At 48.2% G+C, this 25,745-nt stretch overlaps 1 protein-coding gene across 2 annotated transcripts in view; it reads right to left on the minus strand.

The window, feature by feature from the left end:
• The window catches only part of OVCH2 (ovochymase 2), a 919,743-nt gene that overhangs the window by 317,842 nt on the left and 576,156 nt on the right, over positions 1-25,745 (minus strand). The gene's annotated exons all lie outside the window — the stretch shown is intronic.

Genomic DNA, 25,745 nt, shown 5'->3' on the forward strand with positions numbered 1-25,745 from the left:
TATTGTCCTGCATACATTATTGATTGCCATTCATATATTGATTAATGGTAACGCTGTTCCAAGGACAGACTAAATTATGAGGGGACTAATGTGAAACCCTAGAAGACTCTATATAACATTTCAGGATGCTCAGAAAGCAAACATATCTGTAACTTCAATAGAGGTGTACAGTATTTTAGCTAGTGCCCTCTGGTCATCTGTATTGAAAGTATAAGATAGCGAAAAGGACATGTAGACATGAGCCATCTTTGTTCAGCTGGCAGACAGCGTCACATGGCACTTGATGCCATCTGTTTCTATGCAGCAATCAAATAAAGGTTTTGCTGTACAATTTAATCAGAAATATATGACAATATTTTTTAATGGTTTTGCCCTGCCATGTGACGTTGATAATGAGGTGGAAGTTAGCAAGGACTTTTGGGTGATGGTGTGTCTCTAACAATATAATTTGTTGTGCTCTGGAAGAATTGATAATGTCGCACCAAAAACTGTTAAAAGCTTTTATATCTGATGTGCTAAAATAGCGTTTTATAGTAGTTGGAAAGTATCTACAAACAATATAGGGTAGTTTGTTTCTGGGAATAATCTCTGTATAATAAAGAGCTAGGCAATGAATGTGTTAACAACATTGGCAAGAGGCTGTTCTGCATGATTCATCAGTAAGACAGAGATGCAGTGAGCCGAGTGGCCCACGGACTTCTTGAAGAACTTAGATCAGATAGACCACAGAAGAAGGCAAAAGCTGGAAAAATAACTTAGGGCCTCATTATGAGTTTGGCTGTCGGACCGCCAGACTTCCATGTTGGCGGTTGTGTTTCAGACCACCCTATTACGAGTCATACAAGCAGGACTGCCGACCATCAACCATAAAAGGCAGTAGCGTGGCAGCCGACCTCCTGTGCCAAAAGCACAGTGATCAACCACTGACCTTATTACAAGCACACAGTCATTGTGGCGGACCCCATGGTGGTCAGCCATCGGCAGTCTGAATCACGGCAGTTCGCAGGTCAGCAAAGTAATACACAACTGCATATTGGATGAATTTTTAAACAACACAGCTGACACACGGGTAACTCAACAAGCGGCCTTTGGTTGAATATTGCAGAGTATCAGTTCCCTAGTTGTTTCTACAACGCTCAACTCCACACATTCTCACAACTTCAGTTCATTGTACAGTCACAGCTATTACATCACTTACACTCATGAAAAGTAGCTGTTGAGTAGATCGTCCAGCAAGTCAGCCCCTTTCTCTTCACCACTGTCATCATCACTTGGCATTTCAGGAGTCTCCTTCTGGGATGTACAGGATTTCCCTCCACTGGGCAATGTTCTGGAGTATGAAACTTGCCACAGTGATCTGACACACTTTCCTGGGTGAGCAGCAGAGGGCTCCACCAGTCTGGTCCAGATACCTAAATCTGGCCTTCAGGAGCCCAAAATCACACTCCAATAATACCTGCCATGTTCTTCCAAGGCCTTCATTTAAGCAGACTTCCCCTGGCGTAGTTCAATTCCTTAGTGGTGTCAACAACCAAGGACAGTTTGGATATGGGGAGTCTCCTGTTAAGGAATGTGACATATGTGCAACAATGAGTCACTAAGTTCATGATTGTAGCACCTGACATTGCACACACACACAATCAGGACAGGTGTGACTTACCAACCAGCAAGGCCCTCTCTGGGTACAGTTGTGACATCAGCTGGGGTATGGTGCTGTTCTGCATTATGCAGGAATCATGTGCTGAACCCATAAAATGGACACACACAGTTGAAAAGTAAAGACCTGCTAAACAGACAACTTGCACTTTCATAGAATAGAAGTTCCTTCTGTCACAATGAACTTGTTCATTAGCCTGAGGTGGCACCAAGCCAACACGTATGCCATCAATGGCCCGCACTACATGTGGAAGGCATGCAAAACCATGAAAGTCAGTCTTCACATGGGCTAAATCCTCACGTCGAGGAAACCGGATATCACTATCAAGGTGTTTCAACATTGCTGAGAGGACATCCTTCAACACCAGACTTAACATAGGTTTGGACATATCAGCAGATAGGGCAACTGTATGTTGGAAGGACCCTGTGGCTAGGAAGTGCAATACTGACATGACTTGTACAATCAGTGGTATGCAGGTTAGATAACTAATAGCTGGCATCAGATCTGACTCCAACTGACGACATAAGTCCACTATTGTTTGCCTATCCAGACATGATAATGTGCCTCTGCTCCTTGGCCTGAAGGTCTGGCAGTGGACGCCAGACAGGAGGTTGTCACATTCACCCTCTCCCAGGGTACCTATTTATAACAGGCATGATTTCTAACATTAGTCAGTGTGTCCACAGCAACATACATGAAGCATTTCAATGATATTACGTGACAAACATTTCTGACTGTATAGACATGACACCCGGTACACATCACAGTTGCCAATTACACAAGGCTCACAAATGACCTCCATGGTTTTCAACACATGTGTCCACAACATTGATTTGGACAAAATTCAAAGATTTGCAACACAATTGCCCCTCGAAATGTGGCTGTTTATTCCGGCCACCAAAATGACCATGAGCAGTGGTGGGCTGTGCCCCGCTGTTAAATGTCCTCTTTGCCCTGCAACATACTATAATGGTGGTTGAGTAGTAAGACATAAATGGCAAGACAGGATTGAGATGTTTGTGAGGTAAAAAAAAAACTTGTTTTGTATGTGTTTTGCAGTTTATAAAGCCCATTGCAGCATTTCAGGCTGCCAAAATGGCAGATGCCTGACCTACTCAATTGGGCATTAGTAACTGCCCGCAACCACCGGTGGAAGTCGTCATGGTGGTAGGCAGTTCCAACCGTGATGGACACAGCCCCAGGCTAACATTGTTGCCAGTTGCGGTCTCGAGCCAATGGCTGTGTCCACCGACAGTGACGACCGCGTACATGGCAGACATGACCATCATATTCTGCAGATTCACTCACTTGACTCCTTACTACTATCAGCAGCACCTCCATGACCTGAGCTGCTGTGTGCCATCTCTGGGAGCAATCATACCATATCCAGCCGGTGGTAGGGCCCCTACCTTCTCTCCAGAGGAGCTGGAGAGGCTTGTGACTAAGGTATGGTTTATAGACAGCTCTATGGCTCACCAGAATAGCAGGTAAGTACACTATTTTATATGTACTTCACCATCCTTTTCCTCCTCACAGACTACAACGTGCCAGTTGGACTTCTTGTGTGCCTGTTGTTGCAGTCTGTATGGCATCAATAGGATGTGGAATGTGCAGGTATTGGTGGCCAGTATCATATGTTAAGTTCAGTCACATTGAGTTTTGTGAGTTTTTTGGGGCCCTAGAACATCCTTGTATTTGATGCACATAACGAGGTAAGGAGACATTGCTGCCATCTAATGATAGCTCTTTCCTCATGATTGTTGTAAATGTTGGACAACATATATGTATATGACAGCTTGAGCTGTTTATGCACCGTTTATGAGCCATTTGAGAATCATGTGAGCAATGTGTATAGTGTCACATATCTTTCAAACCACATCTGGCCTTGCTAAACTGTTGTGTTGAAGACATATCATGACTCACTGTGCCCTTCAGGTTACCACACACACCACATGTCAAATTGCTGATGACCTCATGATGAACTGTCATGCATGGAAGTGATGGGAATGGAGTGTCATGTAGGTTCTGTCTGCTCAGCCTGCAGGGACCAGGGCCTGTCAAAGCCAAGAATGGGATCTAATCCATGCTGCAGGAGAATCACTATGGCTATGCAACTGTGGCAAGGTGCCCGTACCCCAGTGTAATGTGAAGATGGCCATCATACATGTGACAGTGCATACAGTTTTTGGGGCTGCAGCTATAGATCAATACTTTCTCTTGGTAAGTGGGAATGTCTATTGACATGATTTACGTGCTGTCACTGTTGCCAAAATTCCTTGTGCCTACATGTCAGTATGTGTCCTTTTCTCTTCAGAAAAACATTTATAAGGTGCTGTTTCATGCATGGTCTATCTGTTTTGAATGGATAATTTCTGTATTCCCTCACATAAGTGTGCATGCTAACCTGTGTGTGGATTAGGACATTTACATTGGGGTATATTTCATGTTGTGCCACAGGCAGAAGTGTGTATCCAGTGATTATTGGCTGACACATACCCTCACCCAGTAGAGCATCTCATTTAGCGTGTACAACAGCAGCAGCAATGAGGGACATGACAGGTAGGCCTAGAGTTTTTATCCACAATGTGCATTTTCATGCCATTGATGCAGACTCATGTAGCAAGGTGCTTTGCACAATGTGAAATGGGGAAGGTATGTAACGTGACTCTTGGCATGCATAATGGAGTGCCTTACAGTTATGTTGCAAACACATGTTTCTGTACAAGCATTAGTCCACAGACATCTGGGTTTGCAGGACCAAAATGGAGACAATAATGTAGCTTCCAATTGGGCAACTGGCCTTATACAACTATTTGCACATCTCTGGGCCTCTCCAACATCCAACGGACTAATGGTGTCTACTGATGCACTCAGAGTATGCCATTGTAAGGGGTACCAGACATTAGTGGTGATTTCCCTTGGGCTTGCTGATTCATTGTGTTGTGGAATTTAGAGGTATATCTCCCTGATATTTTGCACATTTTGTCTACAGTGTGCATTTCCATGCCAAATGTGTCACCTATCTGAGCAACATTAGTGCTACCTCCATTGGGACAAATATCACTGGGTGAAGTGTGCACTGTGGAACTGTTTCCAGTATGACATGAGTATTTCCATGTCACCGTCTCCAGGCTATTGTACTGTTGTCAGCAACATGGCATGTTCTGGCAGCATAACTTTTTTTTTGTGTCATTGTGTATGTGATAAATAGATGTGTGCATGACCTTGTGTGGGATCTGTGGGAATGGAGTTGGCATTGACCTACTTTTATATGACAACAGGTAACTGAGGTATGCCCCATGAGGCAAAGTATTGAAGGTGATGTGGTCTCCTACATGTTCAATGATTACTGTGATTACACAACTTCAGTCATGCAATTGTAGTTGTCTGAAATCCTGTTTGTCCTGTGGGCAACTGTTTACAGTTCAGATGACATGCATGCACATAGTATGGTACATGTATGGACCACTTAGGTGGAGTCTGTTGCTGTTGCTCACTAGACAACAAGGTAATGTTTGCTAATCACAGCTGTTGTTCAAGTGTGATCATGGACATGTGATTACCCTATTTATCTTTGTACTTGCAGCATCAGCCCAGGGAAGCGAAGGAGACAGGGCACAGCCGAGTGGGGAAACATCTGGCCATGGGACCTCGGGTCAAGACACTACCGACACAGAGGAACCCAGTGTCCCGGACAGTGGGGGGAGTGCCAGGGGGAGACCAGATCAACATCCTACTCATCATCGGATTCCTCCTCCAGTGGCCACTCCCTAGTGGTGGAGGACCCATCTTTGTCTGCCACCCCCAGTTCTATTGCCACCCTCCCTGTTGCTCCCCACCCAATTGACTGTGCCTGCTCACCCAAGAGCATTGGTGTTTCATTTGCCACAAGCACCTCTGGCTCAGCCCCGGTTACTCCTGCTGCCCCCAGTGAGGAGGCCATTCTCTTGAGGAGTATTTCTGTGGGTCAGACAGCCATAGTGAATGCTATCCAGGGGCTGTCCACCCAACAGCAGCAGACAAATGCATTCCTGGAAGGCATTCATAGTGCAATGTCTGGCCTAAAGGGATCTTTTCAGACTCTGGCCTCCACACTAACAGCAGCCAGTCACCCCCCCCCCCACTTTCTGACCCCCTTCACCTACCTCTTCCCAATCCAAATCCCCCATTCCTCTACCTATCCAAAGCACACAGATTGATCCACATGCACCCATCTCATCACACAGAAGAGCAGCACCCATAAACACGACCATCACAAAACATACTGGCATGCAAGCACTGAACAGACGCAACATCAGCAAGCACTTCCCTAGGCACCACCACAGCACTCAGCACCAGGAACACACCCACCACACCCACCATACCCACACACACCACCCCAACAGACACACAGACATACACGACATCCAGCAACCCCACAGCCACCACCCCAAAAGACACAAAGACATCCACCAGATCCACCATACCTGCATACAACACCCCAACAGACACACACACACACATCCACCACTCACACATGCAACAGACACCACCTAAACAGAAGCATCCCTGACACATGCACACACCTAAGACATCCACTTTGACACAGCAGACAACCACTCCCTCAACCTCCAAATTCCCACCCCTTCCTCTGACCATCCCTGTTTTCCTAAGACAGATTTTTAGTTTCAGCTTGCCCTTTCCCCTTTCCCCTGTTCCCTCAACCCCCGTACCAACCCCAAGAGGCCCCCACCCACCTCCCAACCCATTCCTTCCACCTCTAAATTCTCCCCTGTAACACCTCCCCCCTGCAAGCACTGATACCCCTTGCCCCTAGAAGAAATCCACCCTCCTAAAAAACATTCCAACTCTCCTGAGTAACATGTATTGGCTGCCTACAGCTGTGTGTGTTCCAGCCTGCTTGCTGATTCATTTGCAGTGTCTGGCTTTGTGGGAAGTGCTGGTTTCACCTAAGACAAAGGTAGATGTTGACTGTATGGATATGTGGGTGTTAATGCAATTGTGGTGTCATAGCATTGTTTTCTGTTTGGGTATGGTTACTATTTCATCTTGTGTTGTCCAATGTGAGCATGTATGGTGTTAGACTTGCCCCCCTGATATGGATTATAGATTCATCTACTGTGTGGGAGCTTGAGTTTTGTTTGTGCAGACATGGAGTGTGTTCAATCGTGCTACTTTGGTTTGTATTTGACTGTGCATGTGCCCATTTAGCTGTGTGTACCTTGCAGCTACTTCATGTAGATGTAGGTCCCATGCAGTTGGAGTTGTATTTGCTTTGTTGCCTTGAACGTCTACATTGGACAGATAGGCATATCATTTGTAGAGATGATGTTGCTCTGTTGTTGGTGTTGTGTGACACAATGTTGTGAACACTTCACTGTCCCTGTGCCTGAGATGGTCAGACGTGTGTTTTTTTGTAGTGTTGCAGTGTAGTGTGAGTGACCTGTCCAAAGTGGGCTATTTTGTGACTGTGAATGTGTCCTTCTTTGTATATGATTCTTACCAATGACACAATGACACGTGTACTTGGTGCACATAGCGTGACCCTCATATGATGTGGCTGACGGTGCAGCAAATTGTTGTTGAGCATAATGACACAGGTAAGTGAGTGTACTTACGGTCATTTGCATCCACAGTGATGTGGATTTTGTGCAACTTTGATGATCAGCGGCAGGAGAAGTATGATGGGCTCCATGGCGGCACCAGACGTGTAAGGCTGTCTGCAGGTGAGTGTCTTCCTTTATACCCCATTTCTACCTGCTGAGATTTGGTGGTTGGACCACCACGGTCACATTGGTGGTAGACAACCTTATAATGTGTCCGGCAGAAACATAGGCTCAGCCAGTCTGTTTGTGGTGCCTCCTCACCACGGTGGTTTGTGATGTCTGGTGGTGCCGCCAGTACCATGCTGGTCTTTGCACCACAGGCCCGTCTGACTCATAATATGGCAGTTCAACCCCAAACACTAATCAGGACCTCAGTCTCTTAAACATGGCCTTCATTTGCTTGATTAGTGACTTAAGGGGTCATTCTGACCTCGGCGGTAAAAGGCGCTTACCGCCGGTCAGAAGACCGCCATAACACCGACGCGGTAAACCACCACGGTCATTCTGACCCGCAACTGGCAAACCGCCAAAAACCCGACATCAACAAAAGTCCGCCACACCAACGGCCAGCGAAAAACTGCCGATGACCAAACCTCCACCGTCACGCCAACAGAAATACGCCCATTCCATTCCGACCCACAAATCCCCGCAGCGGTCTTTCAACTGCGGTATTCCATTGGCGGTACACACCGCCGCGGTCAAAATACACACACCTTTACAAAACACAGCCACATTGGACAATTCAAAACACACACACTTGAGACACATACACACAACACTCCCACACACCCAATACAATATAAAAAACACACCCACATCACCCACAAACCCTTACGACCACAATTGCGACTGAAGGCCAGAGAGAGACAGCACAGAATAGAGTACACCATCACACAGAGGCAAATCACAACATCACCCACACAATATCCACGCACAAAACACCACACACCACCACACTCACCACACTCTACAACACATACCCCACCCCACACCTCATCCACACCACCCCATGGCACCCAAAGACACCCCAGGTTTTCTGACGCAGAACTCATTGTCATGGTGGAGGAAATAGTTCGGGTAGAGCCCCAGCTCTTCGGGACACAGGTGCAGCACACCACCATTGCCAGGAAGATGGAGCTATGGCAAAGAATAGTGGACAGCGTCAACGCTGTGGGACAGCATCCACGAAATCGGGACGATATCAGGAAGCGGTGGAACGACCTACGGGGGAAGGTGCGTTCCATGGTATCAAGGCACAACATCGCGGTGCAGAAGACTGGTGGCGGACCCCCACCTACTCCCTCAGAATTTACAGCATGGGAGGAGCAAGTCTTGCACATCCTGCATCCTGAGGGCCTCGCAGGAGTAGCTGGAGGAATGGATTCTGGTAAGTCAAATCTTCACTACTTCATTCCCCCCACCCCACCTGCATGCCAAATCATACCCCCACCCTCACCACCACCCCCATCACACCAACTCCTTGCAAATGGCTCACCATCACAACCCACCCATCCCAACACCTAGCCCTGCATGCGTCCACAAAGCATGGACACCCATCACCAAAGCATGCCCACTGCACATACCCATCTCACCCACAAGCCACCGTCACAACAGCCCCCACAAGGGAATGCCAGCAGTGGGGTACACGGCCACCCACCCATTGCACACTATGGCACACACAGAAGCAATAACCATACTCTTATACCCCTGCAGGACCCGAACGCCACCACACCACCCAGGAGGGTCCAGAAATGTCCATCCCACCCCCAGAAGAGGCCCCCAGTGATGACAGCAGCTCTGTCTCCCTGGACCCAGATGACCAGCCGGGCCCATCGGGGACCTCAGGACAGTCGGTCCCCCTCACACAGCCACAGGCCACAGCAGACCCACCCCCCTCTGGGAACACCAGCACAGCTCCCACCCAGCGGGCCCATGCCTCTGTCTCCAGGACACGTCAATCAGCGGTGTGTCCACCACTACAGGGCACCCAGGTTGACCCACCACCCCAACAACAGGGACCTGGGGGCAGTGGTAGTGGGCACACGGTCCAGGGGACAGAGGCCCAGGGAAACAGGGAAACTGGGAGGGCTGCTGTGCGACAGGGGGGGGACAGGCCCAGGGAACCCACTCTCCACGAGGCCCTCTCCTCCATCATGGGAGCATACCACCACTCCCAGGAGACGATGGCTACAGTACTGGCCAGGTACCAGGAGATCCAGGTACTGCAGGAGGAACAGTACATGGGGTTCAGGGAAGAACTCCGAACCACTAGTTCCGCAATGGGGACCATCGTCGTGGCTTTTAACCAGATTGTCACCACATTGCGGGACCATGTGGCACCACAAAGGGCCCCTGTCACTAGCATGGACCAAGAACAGGCTACCACCTCCGCCGGCGCTAGTGGACAGGAGGCCCCCACACAACGACAGGCCACCAGAACCCCACCTCCTGCAGAAGAAGAACCACCCCGCAAGCGGGGCCTCAGATCTCGGAAGAAGACAGAGTAGGATGCCAAGACCCCCGCCAGCAAAGGATACCCCCTGATGTCATCCCACTGTCCCACATTGTCACCCTGTCCAACCTTAAACTGCCCCTGCTCCATCCTTCCACAGGCATATGGACAATGCACCTGTGAGACTGAAAATCTGGACTCTGCCATGGACATTACTCCACCATCACCCATCACCGATTTTCAACCATGTCCCTAAATTTAGCACTTAAATAAAATCACTTATTGCACTAAAAATATCTGGAGTCTGCTTGTATTTTGAACAAATGTATTAGACATAACGGTGCCAAAATGTTCAGTTACATTGTGATGACAACATACCACTGTCACACAGCTGTAGTCCATGGGCAAACAAAGCAGAGGTCACGCAGTGGGGCCCACATCTCTGAAAACGGAAGGGAAAGTCACAACTCAGTTAACATAAACTGGGGGGAAACACAGACAGTAGAGAGGCAGGAGACTGTAAGTACATGTAAAATGGCGGTGTTGATTCGTACCTGTGTGCTATTGAAAATACTGTTGTATCACTGTGTCCCTGTTGTCTGTGTCGTCCCTGTCGTCTTCCTCCTCTTCACTCTCCACAGGCTCCACAGCTGCCACAACACCACCCTCTGGACCATCCTCCTGCAGGAAAGGCACCTGGCGTCTCAAAGCCAGGTTGTGAAGCATACAGCAGGCCACGATGATCTGGCACACCTTCTTCGGTGAGTACATTAGGGATCCACCTGTCATATGCATGCACATAAACCTGGCCTTCAGGAGGCCGAAGGTCCGCTCGATCACCCTCCTAGTCCGCCCATGGGCCTCATTGTACCGACAGGTTGGGGTAACCAGAGTCACCAATTAGCCACACACCGTGTCTCTGTAGCTGTTCCATCACATAAGGGATGCTGCTATTTCGCATGATGTACGCGTCATGCACTGACCCAGGGAACTTGGCATTTACATGGGAGATGTAGTGGTCAGCCAAACAGACCACCTGGACATTCATCGAATGATAACTTTTTCTGTTCCTGTACACCTGCTCACTTTCCCTGGGGGGAACCAAAGCCACATGGGTCCCATCAATGGCACCAATTATGTTGGGAATATGTCCAAGGGCATAGAAATCACCCTTCACTGTAGCCAAATCGCCCACCTCAGGGAAAACAATGTAGCTCCGCGTGTATTTCATCAGGGCAGACAACACTCTGGACAAAACCTTAGAAAACATAGGCTGAGACATCCCTGATGAAATGGCCACTGTTGTTTGGAATGATCCACTTGCCAAAAAATGGAGTACTGACAGCACCTGCACCAGAGGGGGAATCCCTGTGGGTTGGCGAATGGGTGACATCAGGTCTGGCTCCAGCTGGGCACACAGTTCCTGTATAGTGGCTCGGTCAAGTCTGTATGTCAGTATGACATGTCTTTCTTCCATTGTCGACAGGTCCACCAGCGGTCTGTACACGGGAACATTCCTCCATCTCCTCGCAAGTCCCAGCGGACGGTGCCTAGGAAGGACAACATAGAGCACAGAGTCAAGCAAACCACAGGTACGTTCCCACAGCTTGCACAGTACACGATTCGCTATGCATTGAATGGCTTGTATGAGTGGCAATGCAAGGCCTAGGCCTGTGTGACGCAGTAGAAATTAAGCCATGTGGGCCCTTGAAATGGCGGCTGCCTGACCTGTGAAGTGTGACAATGGGATGTGAGGTCAATGCGCTGGCGTGGCACACCGTGGCGGTAGGCGGTCGAAGACCGCGGTGCAAAGCCGCATTGGTTAACATAGAACCCTATGGGTTTCAGGAGCCAATGACGAAGTGCGCCGGCGGTCGCTGTACGCACCACCGCGGTACGCACCGCCACGGGTGTGACCGCCATTTTCTATCAGCTTAATCACTCGAGACCTGATCATCCACAGGAGAGGACCTATTCTGCAAGTGCTGCTGTGACCTCGGTCTGGAAGAGACAATGGCTGATGCGACTGGGGAAAGGGCCCCTGCCTTCACTTCTGAAGAATTGGAGAAACTCGTGGATGGGGTCCTCCCCCAGTATGCGCTACTCTACGGTCCTCCAGACCAACAGGTTAGTACACTGGGACCATGCTTTGTGGGCAATGCCTGGGTTGAGTGGGGTGAATGAACGATGGTGCGGAGGGGAGCGTATGAGGCATGCATCAAACGACAGATGGGAGCATGTGCCACATGGCAAGGGTGGGGATGGGGGGACACTCACATCGAGCATGCAGAAAATGATGATATTGTATTTTCTCTCCCTGTACGTGTCACATAGGTCAGCGCCCATCAGAAAGTCGACATTTGGCGTGCCATCGCCAAGGACGTCCGGACCCTGGGGGTCCACAACAGACGGGGCACCCACTGCCGCAAGAGGTCGGAGGACAGCTCTGCTGGGGATGGCCTCCCAACGTAGGAGGGGTGCCACTCGTCAATTGACCCCCCTGATGTCTCGGATCCTGGCGGTGGCCTACCCAGATTTGGATGGGCGCGTGAGGACATCACAGCAGACACAAGGGGGTGAGTACAAGCACATTCTGCTATCTTAGCGCGCAGTGGAGGTGTCTGGGTGGGGGAGGAGGGATGTGGGCATCCCTAGGCCAGGGGAATTTCTGTAGGCTAGTCTCCTCCGTAAGGCATGGCCCTGTGCCCCCGCCCTCCACCTCTGTAGGGTGCCAAGTACAGCTATCCATGGCCTTGTGTCACCTATGTGTGCAGATGTCATCCATTGGCTTGTAGGCCAAGTCTCACTGATTGAGTAGTGTACCCCAAGTGCGCGGCGTAGTGCAGGGGGCTTCTGTGTCTGTCCTCTCCGCCAACTGTGTTGCCAATGCATGCACTCAACATGTCTTTATTCCCCCCCCCTTTTTTGTTCTGCTCTTCCTGTTCATGTGTGCATTAGCATCATCTGGCGTAGGAGAAATGGCATTGGAGCACGAGGGAACTGCATCTCACATGGCCCCGCAGGGCCATGCAACGGACTCTGATTTCACCAGTGAGACGGAGGGCGAGGGGGGCTCCACAACGGGGACACGTGGAGACATCAGCGACACCGACACGTCCTCGGAAGGGAGCTCCCTTGTGGTGGCGGCAACATCCGTGCCCACCGCAACAACAGGTACAGCCGCCACCCAGCGCACCAGCTCCGCCCTCCAAACAGCCCCTCAGCGTTCGCCCCGTGCCCGCTCGCACACCAAGGCGGGCATCTCCTTCGCCCCAGGCACCTCAGGCCCTGCCCCAGTTACCCCTGCTGCCCTCAGACGCTCATTGTTGGGCAGTCTACCCTTTTGAATGCCATCCAGGGGGTGGAAAGGGAGGTGCATCGGAGCAATGCATACCTGGAGGGCATTCATTCGGGTCAGGCTGCCCATCAGCAATCGTTCAACGCTCTGGCCTCAGCACTGACGGCAGCCATTGTCCCTGTCTCCTGCCTCCCTCCTCCAACTCCCTCCACCCAGTCCCACTCCCCTGTTCCTCTGCCTATCCCAGACACACATACAGACCAGCCTGCACACACCTCAAAACCCAAGGTCAGCTCATCCAAACATAAGCACCACACATCCCACAAGCATTCACACAAGCAACATCCACATGCAGACATGCCAACAGCCACTGCCTCCTCTGTGTCCCCCTCCTCCCTCCCTGTGACGTCTCCACTCACACTTGCATGCACCACTTCATCAGCCACTACGTCCATCACCAGCACACCCACCAGAACACTCCGCACACGTGCAGTCACCACCCCCACTGCCATTTACACGTCCCCTGTGTCCTCTCCCAGTGTGTCTGTCACCCCCTCTTCCAAACCACACAAACGCAGGCAGCCACCCACCCAACAGCCATCCACCTCACAACAGCCTCCGTCACAAGCACCTGCACCCAAAGACAGCACACTTGACTCTCCTACAACCACATCCTCTTCCTCCACTCCCATACCCACTGCACCTACCCTTCCCATTGCTCCTAAAAAGTTTTTCCTCTCCAAAATTAACCTCTTTCCATCACCTGACCCACCCCTCCATCTCGTAAAAGTCCAATCTGCACCTCAGCCACCACAACCCCTGGACCTACAAGGACCATAGTCCAGGGATATTGGAGTCCACCACCTTCGAGGGCAGCTACATCGGCCAGCAGCAAAGGGACAGCCAGCCCACCCCCTGGGAAAAAATCCAAAAAAGGCAAGGGCCGGCTCGAGAGGACAGAGACGGCAGCCTCCACAGGCACCACCCTGGCACCGTCAGGGAGTGGGGTACCACCTGGCACATCTCCAAAGGGAGGCAAGGGCCACAGAGGATCAGGCAAGGATGGCAAGGGCAGCAGGGCCGACAAGTCCGGCAGCAGGCGAGCTGCCCAGGAGGGCCCCACAAGCCCCATTCCGGGGGTGAAGGAGTACAACCACGGGCACGGGACACCAGCACAGGAGGGCCCAGCAAGCGAGAAGTCGGATGGCGAGTGAACACCATATATTGGCCGGATCTGGTGCCCTGGAGACACATGTGAAGAACCGCTGAACAGGGCCCTTCAAGACAAGCACCGCTGAACAGGGCACCGCCGTCTCAAGAACTGCTGAACAGGGCCCTTCAAGACAAGAACCGCTGAACAGGGCCCTTCAAGACAAGCACCGCTGAACAGGGCTCTTCAAGACAAGCACCGCTGAACAGGGCACCGCCGTCTCAAGAACCGCTGAACAGGGCCCTTCAAGACAAGCACCGCTGAACAGGGCACCGCCGTCTCAAGAACCGCTGAACAGGGCCCTTCAAGACAAGCACCGCTGAACAGGGCACCGCCGTCTCAAGAACCGCTGAACAGGGCCCTTCAAGACAAGCACCGCTGAACAGGGCACCGCCGTCTCAAGAACCGCTGAACAGGGCCCTTCAAGACAAGAACCGCTGAACAGGGCCCTTCAAGACAAGCACCGCTGAACAGGGCACCGCCGTCTCAAGAACCGCTGAACAGGGCCCTTCAAGACAAGCACCGCTGAACAGGGCACCGCCGTCTCAAGAACCGCTGAACAGGGCCCTTCAAGACAAGCACCGCTGAACAGGGCACCGCCGTCTCAAGAACCGCTGAACAGGGCCCTTCAAGACAAGCACCGCTGAACAGGGCACCGCCGTCTCAAGAACCGCTGAACAGGGCCCTTCAAGACAAGCACCGCTGAACAGGGCACCGCCGTCTCAAGAACCGCTGAACAGGGCCCTTCAAGACAAGCACCGCTGAACAGGGCACAGCCGTCTCAAGAACCGATGAACAGGGCCCTTCAATACAAGCACCGCTCTGCTGGGCACTTCAACTCAAGCACCGCTCCGCTGGGCACCGCCGTCTCTGCACCGCTCCGCTGGGCCCTTCATCTCAAGCACTGCTCTGCGGGGCCCTTCATCTCAAACACCGTTCCGCTGGGCCCTTCAACTCTAGCACCGCTCTGCTGGGCCCTTCATCTCAAGCACCGCTCCGCTGGGCCCTTCATCTCAAGCACCGCTCCGCTGGGCACCGTCGTCTCTGCACCGCTCTGCTGGGCCCTTCATCTCAAGCACCGCTCCGCTGGGCCCTTCATCTCAAGCACCGCTCCACTGGGCACCGCCGTCTCTGCACCGCTCCGCTGGGCCCTTCATCTCAAGCACCGCTCCGCTGGGCCCTTCATCTCAAGCACCGCTCCGCTGGGCACCGCCGTCTCTGCACCGCTCCGCTGGGCCCTTAATCTCAAGCACCGCTCCGCTGGGCCCTTCAACTCAGGCACCGCTCCGCTGGGCCCTTCATCTCAAGCACCGCTCCGCTGGGCACCGTCGTCTCTGCACCGCTCCGCTGGGCCCTTCATCTCAAGCACCGCTCCGCTGGGCCCTTCATCTCAAGCACCGCTCCGCTGGGCACCGCCGTCTCTACACCGCTCCGCTGGGCCCTTCAACTCTAGCACCGCTCCGCTGGGCCCTTCAACTCAAGCACCGCTGACACATTGGCAGAAGAGGCAGGCCCGGATCAGTGTCGGACAGGGCTGCACGATACACTCTGGGCACCAAGAGTCCTCCAGTACCGCTGGAGTCTGTCATCCACTTGAGAGACTGTGGCTTTGCACTCCCCAGGATGGCACAGTGGGCAAGCCACCCACTGTAGAGACTTGAGAGACTGTGGCTTTGCACTCCCCAGGATGGCACAGTGGGCAACCCACCCACTGTAGAGACTTGAGAGACTGTGGCTTTGCACTCCCCAGGATGGCACAGTGGGCAACCCACCCACTGTAGAGACTTGAGAGACTGTGGCTTTGCACTCCCCAGGATGGCACAGTGGGCAAGCCACCCACTGTAGAGACTTGTGAGACTGTGGCTTTGCACTCCCCAGGATTGAACAGTCGCCGTGGAGGCCCCTCGTGGATCTGGCGTCGTGGACTCATGTGGCTGAGGTGCCCCCCCTTCCCTTCCCCCTGAGGTGCCTGTAGTTTTCCTATCTGATGCCCCTGCAGTGTTCTCTCCAATGGATTCGGGTCTCATGTGTGGGCTTTGCCCATGTGTTGAGGACCATTGGCCCACGTACAATGACAGAAAGCCAATTTTGACAGGACAATTTACATATGTGAATATAGTTATGGGATGTTCGACTTACTTATTTACTTAGCCTTACAATATATTTGAATTCCAATAACATATTATTTTGTCTTTGCATTCTTCCGGGGGGGTTGGGGGGTGTCACTCTGAGTTGTTGCTCTGCATTGGTGTGTAGGTAGTTGGGGGGGGGGGGTGTCGCGTATGTGTGTGCCCGTATTCTTTTCTCCTCCCCCCTCCCCTGTGTCGTAGGTGCAGTACTCACCGTTGTCTTCTGCGCCGGCGTTCGTGCTCCTGGTAGAGGAGCAGGTAGACAATTGCTGGTAGGATGTGTAGTTCTGGTTCCATGCTGTCCAGATTCCTCGTGGAGTGTGTAGGGTGAGCGTTTTCCCGTTCGTAGTCTGTTTCTGCCGTGTTTTTATTGACGGGGCTCCCGCCCCGGAAAAGGTGGCGGATTGGTGAGTTGTGATAGGGTGGGCGGTACATTGTCTGCCGCCTGTCTGTTGGCGATGACCGCCGCGCTGCTTGTCTGTACCGCCGTGGCGGTCGGAGTGTTAAAGTGGCGGTCTGTGTTGGCGGTTCCCGCCAGGGTCAGAATTCCATTTTTTGGGCCGCCTGCCTGTTTGCGGGTTGGCCGCCGCTTTAACACCGACCGCCAGGGTTGGAATGACCCCCAAAGTCTTCACAGAGCTAGACTCAAAATAAGCATGATCGCGTACTGCTCAAACTGTATTCTGAAGGACAGGCAATGGTTCCTTGCCCTTCTAATGCTTGAGAAGCAATAAGAAACCTTGCTTGCTCAATAATAAGAACACCTTTAAGGACAAGACTTGTGTGCAAAAGTATCATAAGGTCTAGAAAGTTCCTAAACAGAAAATTCCCAGCAATCTACATATTTAATTCTGTGCAACTTCAATTTAGGAGACATCTGCTACATGTATTAGCCAAAGCGCAGGACAGGAATTTGGAGCTGCAGTTCCCAGGTGTGTTTAGACATTTTGGTTGGACTGCTGCATGGATGCTCCATGCATCATATGGAAAGGGAAGTGTTGGGTTCTTTCGTTGCTATAAATATATATATATATATATATATATATATATATATATATATATATATATATATATATATATATATATATATATATATATCAAACAAAGGCCCTTTCAGGGTTAGAGCGACGCATAAATTATGCAAAAAACAAAGGAGAACTCTGGGAAGTTCCCAATTTTAGGTGGAGAGCTGCTCTAGTAAGGAGCACCCTGCAACACCAGCGACACTCTAGATTTGCTCACCTCAAATGTCTGCTTATCTAGCAAAGTTTTTAAGCATAGGATCAGCACAGTGCTATCCTCGCCGAGCTAGATAGTGACAAAGTCTTTTGCCATTTGTACAGCAAAATCTTTAAGCATAGGATTGACACAGTGTCATCCTCGCCAAGCTGCAAAATGACAAAAGCCATTTACCACTCCAGGCACAGTATTACAGCTTTGGACTGGTCAAATACCGTCCAAGCCAACCTGGAATGAGTAAAGCAACCCCTGACACGTGTTTCGCTCTCATTAGAGCTCTTCAGAGGAGTATAGCTTTGTCCAGACACAAGGGAGCACCCAGTATAAGTCAAACAAAGGCCCTTTCAGGGTTAGAGCGACGCATAAATTATGCAAAAAACAAAGGAGAACTCTGGGAAGTTCCCAATTTTAGGTGGAGAGCTGCTCTAGTAAGGAGCACCCTGCAACACCAGCGACACTCTAGATTTGCTCACCTCAAATGTCTGCTTATCTAGCAAAGTTTTTAAGCATAGGATCAGCACAGTGCTATCCTCGCCGAGCTAGATAGTGACAAAGTCTTTTGCCATTTGTACAGCAAAATCTTTAAGCATAGGATTGACACAGTGTCATCCTCGCCGAGCTGCAAAATGACAAAAGCCATTTACCACTCCAGGCACAGTATTACAGCTTTGGACTGGTCAAATACCGTCCAAGCCAACCTGGAATGAGTAAAGCAACCCCTGACACGTGTTTCGCTCTCATTAGAGCTCTTCAGAGGAGTATAGCTTTGTCCAGACACAAGGGAGCACCCAGTATAAGTCAAACAAAGGCCCTTTCAGGGTTAGAGCGACGCATAAATTATTTGAGGTATTCTCCTTTGTTTTTTGCATATATATATATATATATATATATATATATATATATAAATATATATATATATATACATATATATATATAGAGAGAGAGTTAGAATTGAATACATCTTTCAATATTTACTTGATCATATTTCATTTCATCATTAGCTTATTGTCATAGTATCTTGCTTAAACCTCAGCTCCAGGTCTGGCATGCTTTCTTCTGGTGCGGCATAGTTCATAACTCAAACAACTTGGTCCCGAGTCATACAGCATCTGTTACTGCAGGGGTGTACAGGATCAAAGTAATGAAAACACCCACATGGAGAAATCAGCCTCCATGTACAATGTATCTGATATCCTGCTTGCAGCTGGTATGGGGTCTACTAAATTCATGGTTGGTGTAAGATTTCCAAATATTTTGGTTAGCTGTTTGCCGGTAATGGGTACAAATTCTGTCCAAGAATTCTTAAAATGGGTGAGAAAATCGCCATAATCTACATGAAGTTGAATATGGGTGAAAAATGGAAATGCAGGACACAGAGAAGAAAGCAACAGTCGCTAAGTTTACTTTGATGTATATTGTACAGACTGGAGTGTGAGGATCAGTAATAAATAAATTACACATATTACCTATGATGCATCTATAAAGAGTATTGGGACTGTTTTGTACTAATACCCTGGCTAAACAGTAATAGAGCTTGTCTCTGAGGTACACCCAGTCATTAGTGATTATTATAGTCACCCATGAATATGTTTTCAGGATAAAATATTTGTTTTTGATAAATTCAGTATGATTCTCAAAGGACACTTTTCGCCTCTTTGTGAAATGATAAACTATAGGGGATTAGATGGTCTTGATTGAGGGACTAGAAGTGACGTTTTAAAAGATTCAAGGGTGGAAAATGAAACATTGTTCATATTTTGAAAAAAGGTGTCTTAAAAGCAATTTGTTGATGTTATAGGGTAGAATATCTGCATTTTTCTGCATGGATGCCATTGCTGATTTGTAATTGTGAACTAAATATGCTAAATACAGATCAAAGGTAGCTCGGAGCTGCACATACTTATCACCAAGGTTCCATATACTGGCTCATGTCATAAGGTACTAACCGTGTACTCTAGATCAAATTAAAGCGATGCACTCGTCTGTCCCTCACTGCAAAAATGACTGACTACACATAGAATGACTTGTGAGACAAATAGTGAAGGTGGGGAAGGGGAATGGGATACGAGAGAAAGCAAAGACACACAATATCTACTGGTAGAAATTGGTATCTAAAATAATTATAACATCCTTAATGCTCAGCATCTAACTTTAACAGTCACAGCTATATATACGTTCACGCTAGATTTGTATAACCGTCCTTCATATGAAGCTGACTCTCCTGAAAACTAATATGATACAAAACATACGTAATAGAATAAACACATATAACCTTTCCTTTCTGTAAATGAGATAAATACTGTCAAATTCTCATGTATATGCCCACTGATATAGATGTGCTTTCAGTTTTGATTTATTTGTAGAACAGCTGGAAAATAATTTGCATGAATTATCTCACTGTAATTCCTAATCGTAAACACATACGTATCACCTTCCTACTACTGCCAATACCTTAAATGTTCTTCACATATACATATTATAATCACATGTGCTTGATGACAGAATTTCTTCTGTTACTTAATTAAATAATTCATATTCACTGAACTCTGCCAGAGTCCAAAAGTCTTTGAGTCGGAAAGTATAAGGTCAAACAATTAGTTCAAACTTCATTTTCTGAGTGACGTGATACTCCAGAATACTTGCCTGAAAATCCAGAATTAAGTAAATAATAGTTCATACAAAACCTGATGCATGAAACCACAAAACAAGGCCCTGGGTGCAACACCTTCAAAACCTGATTACCTAATAAGGACACCGTGAAACATGAAGGGCGTTATATTGTGCGAGATGGTCGCTGTCAGCTCAACCCTTATGAAAGTCCTAAGGGTTCGGTAACTTGTACTTATAGTTCTCTATAAAGTGGAGTTGCGTAGAGAATCCTCCTTGAGCACACAGCCTTCCTCTGAGCCAAGGCTACACTTGCTGTGCAACATAAGTTTATTTGCCTTCGAGCATCACTGAACGTGGGCAGATTCAAATAATGAGACCCTCATATTCGTCTCACTACTAGTTGCAAGCCCTGACTACTGGCACCTCATACCTGCTTACTTCAACATCACTCTTCCTTTTAACACTTCTTCACCACTTGACACTGAGCTCTGCTTTTGTAAATGCACTCTAGATTATTTTTGTCCTCCTCTTCCTTAAACCCCATGCTCGATCTTGCCCTTCTAAACTGCTGTTCTGTATTTGTTAATCATTATATGATCATGTTTTTCATTGATTTTTGTTACGCAAACCAAACATCCTCCAAAGAGTCACAATACATATAAAACTACATTAAGCATTATTCAATAAAATAGTTTAATTTCCCTTTTCTTCGGTATTATTTTACTTTCAAGAAGGTTCATTTTTCGGAATTTTAAAGAAACATGTTGCATACTTTTTTTTTAAGCTGATTTCTCTATGTGGCTACAGTATTTGTAGAGATGTTCCTCTAACTATTTCCTGCATTGTTTCAGAATGTTGAAGCCAATAGGTCACAAACAAATCTGGGTTCCCCGAGGTAGCTGTACATCACTTCACCAGAACTGTAGCACCTAATGACAAAAGGAACAGGCCACTTTCTAATAGCCATCTCCTTTGATGATCTTATCTAAAAGGTCATACAGTTAACCAGATTGCCCTGTGGCAATTGAGTGCAGGGTTTGTGCTCAGAGATATGGTCCAGGATTTGTGCTCAGAGATGTGGTCTCTGTTTTATAAGCAGTGGGCTCTGGCTTGCAATAAAAGTTTCTTGTGGTTAAGAGAAGCAGCTACTGTTCCAACCTTGGCATTGGAATTAATCTGGAGAAGGGTTCACACTGTCATAAGGAACGCTGACAGAGGCATGCCAAGTCAATCATCTGTTGGCAAATGCAAGACTCTGCTGTTTTCATTTTGTATTCCAGTCTCTTGACAGACATCTATATTGGAGATTAATCTTGACTTAATTCAGCATCTCTAAATGTAAATGGAAAAACAGACGTGGTGGAATTCTGAGGTCCTAAATGAACTGATCAGAAAGTCATCTTCTCCTTAAAGGAACTAATGCACAACTGAGATTGTAAGGACTACTGGTCTAAACGGTTGTAAGAGGTTTCTAGGTTAGGAAGGAAACTATAGGTACTACACAGCTGATGCATATTTTAAGAATGGAGAGAAAGATGAAGATTCTTTGTATTGACGTTTGTTTGTTTGAGGATCTCCCCATTCCACTTACCAACAAAGCAAAGGGTTGAGGTTTTTTGGTTCTATCTATCCAATAACCAATTGCATTGGTAAGTACATTTACCTGCTGAAGAAACAAGCTATTTCTTTAAGTGCAAGCAAGAGGCACATTTGCACAGAACTTGGCTGAGTTATGGATTCACTATTGCCGCAATCTAGTCCTTTTTGCCACAGCACATTATTGCCCATCCTGCAGTGTCACTCAGGATTTTTTGCCATTTTCTTGAACCCTATTTTTGTCACTTGTAGAACTCTGCGCACTTTACCTCTGTTAACCAGTGGTAAACCACTTGTGCTCTCCCCGTTAAACCTGGTATAATTGGTATACACTTGGTTGGCACATTTATTTTACTTATAAGTCTGGAGCATATATGTTACTATCTGTACCCAATGGTTGGTAAATTAAAATGCTACTATTGAGCTGCAACAGTTGTTGTCCACCGGTAAAGTAGCACTGTAAAACATGTCCCCAGGTCTGTCACCACTGCTCTGGTGTGCACTTTTTAATTGCCATTTCAACCTGGCAAAATGTACCTTTTGCTAGGACTAAGGGGGTGATTCTAAGCTAACCGCCAGAAGACCATACCGCGGTCAAAAGACCGCGGCGGTCATTCTGGGTTTCCCACTGGGCTGGCGGGCGACCGCCGAAAGTCCGCCCGCCAGCCCAGCGGGAAACACCCTTCCCACGAGGACGCCGGCTCAGAATGGAGCCGGCGGAGTGGGAAGGTGCGACGGGTGCAGTTGCAATTTGAAATTCTTTGTGGGGCCCTCTTACGGGGGCCCCTGCAGTGCCCATGCCATTGGCATGGGCACTGAAGGGGCCCCCAGGGGCCCCACGGCACCCCATACCGCCATCCTGTTCCTGGCAGGCGAACCGCCAGGAACAGGATGGCGGTATGCGGTGTCAGAATCCCCATGGCGGCGCAGCAAGCTGCGCCGCCATGGCGGATTCCCATGGGCAGCGGTAAGTCGGCGGTACACCGCCGGCTTTCCGCTTCTGGCCGCGGCTGTACCGCCGCGGTCAGAATGCCCGGCGGTGCACCGCCAGCCTGTTGGCGGTGCTACCGCCAACCTCCGCCCTGGCGGTATTTACCGCCAGGGTCAGAATGACCCCCTAAATCTTCCTTTTTATACTTATTAGTCCCACCTGAGGTAGGCGTTACAAGCACACAGGGCAGGGTGCATGGTATTTGAAAGTTGAACATGTATATTTAATATTATACATATCATGGCAATGAAAAAAACTTTTCTTGACTGTGCCAAGGCTGCTCTGTCATAGATTAACACCTATTTACCCTATTACTTTTAATAAGTGCCACATATATGTATGGGACTAGCAGAAAACTATTTTGAGGAGTCATTTTAATAGTAATTTAAAATCTAACTTCATGCCAAGATGGATTTGATATTAATATTTTAGAAATGGCACTTTTAGAAAGTTGTCATTTTATTGCCTCATACAGCTTTCCTGCCAGCATGCAGTGACTCCTAATGGCTCCCAATGGTGAGATGTCTATTGCTCCCAGAGAGTGGACACTGGACTTTTGGTGTGACGAGGGGGATTTCTCTCCTAGCAGGATGGCCTGCGAGATGTCCCCAATCCCTTCCTGAGCTTGTCACTGGCAGATAACTTTCACACCTAGTCCTGCCTCCCTTTTTCTCTATCTTGTCAGATGGGCTTCAAACCAGAGGGAGTGGAGGAACTGACCAGGACTGGTTAAGGGGGTGGAAGAAGACTTGCCCCCACCCACAGCCTGGCAGTGGGTATATAAGTGGACCCCTCATTGCTCTTGTCAGAACTCTCCTTGACCTGAATTCTGGAATCAGAAGAAGGATGGCTCTGCTGTCTGAGGAACCTAAAGGAAGACTGGATCCAGAAGTGAATACAAGGGTCAGTTGGCTGGCCTACAATTTGAGCTACAGGGCTGGCCAGCAGACCAGTTCTGTAAGTGCTCTAGACAATGCTGTTGGCTTCATTTGGAGTAGGGTCAAGTGGTGTTCCCCAGGTCCTGGGCCCTTGGTTGGTGGTAGACTGTACTCCTTCAGTCCCCAGACTTCATAAAGTGGAACGTAGAAACTTTTTGCCAATTTTCTGCCTGGAGAACCATAGGAGACTGGGATCACAATCAAAGCAACAACTGTCAGGACTTGGAACAAATACGTCCAGTTATATGTGAACTCTTACTGACAATCAGAGACAGGAGAAGAATGGGTGGAATCACCAATGGTTGTTGCCTTAACATATGTTTCTCAGCATTTGGTTCCTCCAATTACTGTTGTATACATTTGGGAAACAAAGAATTCAGTAAAATTGAATGTGTGACAGACATGTTGTGTCTACCTTTGGATCTGTGGTCTAGTGGTTCAGTCTGCAGTCATGTACTACATTGTGCATGATGAAAGAATCATAAGACAAAGTCTTGCGGGTGATTAGAATTAACTGACACTCCCTCATTGCTTTGATCAATGGTTACCATGGATATTATCACAGACATGCCAGAAGATCAATGTTATGACAATGTTTTTGTAATAATTGATGCTTTAACTGAGATGTCTAATTTTAATCCAGTTAAAGGATTACATACTGCCAAGGCTACAAGTCAGTTATTCTTCGAAGCATAGATTCCAGTTCATGGGTTACCCTGTTAGGTGATTTCAGAGAGAGAAGGGCGATTTGTATCCCAATTCTGGACAGCCTTTTGGGGATCTGTTGATATGGAGGTGGTTTGTGCTCATCACCCTAGACAGATGGGCAGACAGAATGCATTAATTAAGAGTCAGAAAAGTATCTCTACTGCTATCCTACTGATAACAAAAGTGGGTACAACAATTAGGGCGTGCACAATACAGCTACAGTAACCCTCTTCTCAGTGATACAAGACATACACGATTTTTCAGCATACAGGGATAGCACACCGGAATGCAAACTAATCTGTTGTCTACATCTATACAGAATCCCAAAGTTACACAGGAACTCAAAGATCTGCAAAGCGAATGGAAAAAGATAAAGCAACATGTGCAGAATGCTAAACACCAAGATAAATTGGAAGGTGATAAGAAGAAAAAGGAAAAGCCAAATGATGTTCCTGGTTCTAAGGTATGGCTTTCTACTACATATCACTGTCTACATGGCATACCTAAGGTGCTACCTTGCTTTATTGGTCCATATAAGGTACAGAAACATGTCAGTACAGTTGCAGTGAGATTACTGCTTCCTTCTTGATTACATGTGCACTCTGTCTCCCTTTTAAAACCTGTTGTTCTTGGCACACAGTTTCAGAAAGTACCTTCCCCACTTATGGTGAAATTTGAACCTGAATATGGGATAGAGGCTGGTCTAGATTCTCATCTTGTCTGGGGCAAATTACAAAAAAAAATTGTTTGGAAGGGATATAGTCCAGCGGAGAGGTCATGGGAGTATGTTTCTGAAGACCATGCCTCTCACCTGATTACATTCCATCTCTATTATGCAATTAAGATGGGGTCTGTGACAGGGTCTCACAGGGGAGTACTGCCAAGACTCCGAATTAACACGTGTGGTTATATGTGAAATACACTCATACTTACAGAGACAGGAGAAGAATGAATAGAAACACAGAAGGTTGTTGCCTTAACATATGTTTTTCATCATTCAGTTCCTCCAATTCCTACTTTATACATTCAGGTAACAAGAAAAGATTCAGTATAATTGAACTTCTACTCATGTGTCACAGACATGTTGAGTGTACATTTGAGCCTGTGGTCTAGTGTTTCAGCCTTCAGTCATGTTCTACATTGTTGTGTCTATTTAAACAGAGCTGGAACAGAGATGTGTGGTTCCTATCTGCTTTTCCTCTGCCAGTGGTTGAAGGAGGCCGCAGTAATCGCTACCTTTCATGATATTCTGTTTCAAGAATTCTTGACTGCTGTCTGGAAGAAAACAGGTTTTGTTTTTCTGCTAATTAT

Source organism: Pleurodeles waltl, chromosome 3_1 (assembly GCF_031143425.1).
Source record: "Pleurodeles waltl isolate 20211129_DDA chromosome 3_1, aPleWal1.hap1.20221129, whole genome shotgun sequence".
NCBI classification, from domain to species: Eukaryota; Metazoa; Chordata; class Amphibia; order Caudata; family Salamandridae; genus Pleurodeles; species Pleurodeles waltl.